The sequence below is a fragment of the Apium graveolens genome, chromosome 5 (assembly GCF_009905375.1).
Source record: "Apium graveolens cultivar Ventura chromosome 5, ASM990537v1, whole genome shotgun sequence".
Lineage (NCBI taxonomy): Eukaryota > Viridiplantae > Streptophyta > Magnoliopsida > Apiales > Apiaceae > Apium > Apium graveolens.
In genome coordinates this window covers 105,167,792-105,170,761 of record NC_133651.1, presented here as the reverse complement: position 1 = coordinate 105,170,761, position 2,970 = coordinate 105,167,792, and the positions used below count along the sequence as shown (strand labels likewise).

At 35.2% G+C, this 2,970-nt stretch overlaps 1 non-coding gene across 1 annotated transcript; it reads right to left on the bottom strand.

Moving 5' to 3' along the window:
• Nucleotides 1-2,564: 2,564 nt before the first annotated feature.
• LOC141662459 (small nucleolar RNA R71) lies at nt 2,565-2,671 on the bottom strand. Its single transcript, XR_012550575.1, has one exon. It is a non-coding gene; the product is annotated as a small nucleolar RNA R71 (small nucleolar RNA).
• Nucleotides 2,672-2,970: the final 299 nt, after the last annotated feature.

Sequence of the window (2,970 nt, the reverse complement as noted above, 5' to 3'; positions counted from 1 at the left end):
TTGAAAAATCATTATTTTCATTTGAAATTTTTGTGGAAGTTAGGAAACTAAATATAATACTCTCTATAAAAATTTCATGATTTATGAACATTCTTAAGTCGATCCTTTATATTTTCAAAGTTCGTAATTCGTAGCAGTTTTTGTCGCGTAAATCACTTTTAGTAAAACGGCCATAAGTTTTGATCCGTAAATCGGAATCAAGCGATTCAAGCGCCTAAATGATCCTTATAATATTTTCTATCATAATAAAGGGTTATTTTTCAAGAAACTATAGTTTACATCTTCGGGACTTTCTGCAGAAACTTAAAGTTATGTTTTGTTTGTTTTATAGAGATTACGGTTACGATCGGAGTTTCGTTTATGCCTTAAATCTTTATACTACCACCAATAATCAACATATCATCATAACCAAACTAAATCCTCTTAATAACATCATGTTATTGAGGAAACAACAATCAACCTTAAATCTACTTAGCTAAACATCAAGATTACAACAATACTCCCACCAAAACTAGGTTTACAACTATATACTAAAAGGATCTTGAACATAAATCTTTAATAAGGTAGGGTCAAAGATTTATACCTTTCTTGAGAGATTTAGATGTGTTCTTGATGATGGTGAAGTCTTGGGAGTGCTTAGTATAGTTTTTGGAACCTAAAACAACCATTAAAATCAAGAAACCAAAGAAGAGTTACTATTCACACTATTCATTATCAATTTTCTTGATTTTATTTCACCCATCAAACCTTGATAAAAAGAGATCAAAGATTTATATTACCTTATTTTGGTAGGTAGGAAGCTTGATAATTAATGGGAGGATTTATCCATGGCTAGAGCTTGAAGTTTTGATTTTGATTTCTTGGTTGAAGATGAAAAAGCCAAATGGAATGGTTGGGAGAGAAAGAGAGAGTTTTTGGTGATGCTTCCTTGGTTGCTTCTTAGAAATGAGGCTTGTGATATCTTTTTATTTGATTATTATTCCTTAGTATATATCCTAGGATTTGATCTTTGTTGCCAATCTTGGAGACAAATCTAGCTAGCATTGGTAGATTACAAACTAAGCCACTTGTTTAGCTCTTTAGCTTACTATTTGATAGCCTTGGTTGATCATCCTACACCTTAGCTCACTATTTGATAAAGTAACCATGGTTACTTTTCTACCATGGTTAGTTAGTGCGTTACGTTTATTTAATCGTTTATGCGTTCGCTCGGTCGCTTAAATGTTTTCGTAATACTTTCTCGTAAATGGTTCGCGACGTAATTCCTCTCGTATTTATTCCTTATGTTTTGAATTATCATACTTGGATATAAATCTGTAGGGTTTTAAATTTGTAATTATATTGTGATTCCCGTAATCCTCGATGATTCGTAAATATGGTCATTAATATCAACTCCGAAACTCATTTTCTCATGCACTACATAGTGTGGGATAAAAAGTTTTCCCCGTCTGTCAGGATTAATATTTATTAAAAGTTTTACAAGGTCTCAAAAATTCGAGTTATTATACCGGTAGTATGGTATTCGTGCAACGAAAGTTGGCGTTTATCAGTTTCGTGTTATCTGATTAGTGTCATCACCATTACATGCTAAGGTTAAGAACAATAAAGCTATTAAATAGAGTATTTAATGAAGTTAGAATCCCATGTTTGTGATATATTAATTCAACCATTCTTATTCTCTTAGTTATAATTGTTAGTTTAATTCTTAGTTATAAATAAAACATCAAATTGTTATCGTCTTAGCATTGGATAATAACCATATCATCGATGCATAAGTGCATAAATTAATTAGTTAACCAAAGTCAGTCTCTGTGGGAATGAACTAGAAATAATTCTATATTACTTGCGAACGCGTATACTTGCGTGTATTATTAGCGCGTGTTAAGCGACTAACAAGTTTTTGGCACCGCTGCCGGGGATTGCAGTGTTAATTTTTTGTTTATGTGTTTGTCATGAGTCATCGTTAAAGTTTATTGACTCGGACATTGTTACTTATTTTTTTTCTTGTCTTATTTCAGGTACTCTAGCGAGCATGTATGCATACGCGTTCGCGATCTCGTAAGAGAACTCTGGATAAAGCTGAGGAAGAAGTTGTAGTGGTTCAAAGGGAAGTTTTTGAGGACGAAGAGAAGGTAGAAGAAGAAGAGAAAATTAAGGAACTAGCTTTAGTAGTGATGGGAGATCAAGTAGAAATTCCTAAGGCTTTGATGGACTATTCTCAACCTAAGATCAATGATATTCAGTCAAGCGTCATCAGGCCAGCCATCTCGGCTAATGCTTTTGAGATCAAGTCAAGCACGATTCAGATGATCCATAACTCAGTTCAGTGTGGGGGTTCTCCTACTGAAGACCCCAACATACACATCAGGGATTTCATTGAGATCTGCGACTCTTTCAAGTTCAATGGTATGACTGAAAATGCTATCAAGCTGCAACTATTCCCATTCTGTCTGAGGGATAAAGCGAAGTGCTAGTTACATTCTCTACCACCAGTGTCTGTCATCACATGGGAGGATCTTGCTCAAAAGCTTCTCACTAAATTCTTCCCTATGGCGAAGACTGCTGCAATCAGGAATGCTCTTACTCAGTTTGCTCAGCAAACTGGAGAATTTCTATGTGAGGCTTGGGATCGATATAATGAGATGTTAAGGAAGTGCGCACACCACGATATGCCTGATTGGATATTTATAAAATGTTTCTAAAATGGATCGGGTGCTACTTCTAGACCCATGCTCGATGCAACATCAGGAGGAGCCTTGTGGGCTAAGAGCTACAATAAAGCTTACAAATTGATTGAACTAATGGCTGCTAATGAATACCAGAATGCTTCTCAAAGACTGACTCAGGGAAAAGTAGCAGGAATTCTGGAGTTGGATGCAACAATTGCTATAGCTGCCTAACTTAAGGCTTTGACGATGAAGGTGGACACTTTGGCCAATTATGGAGTTTAATCAAATCGCTAGTGTCTAT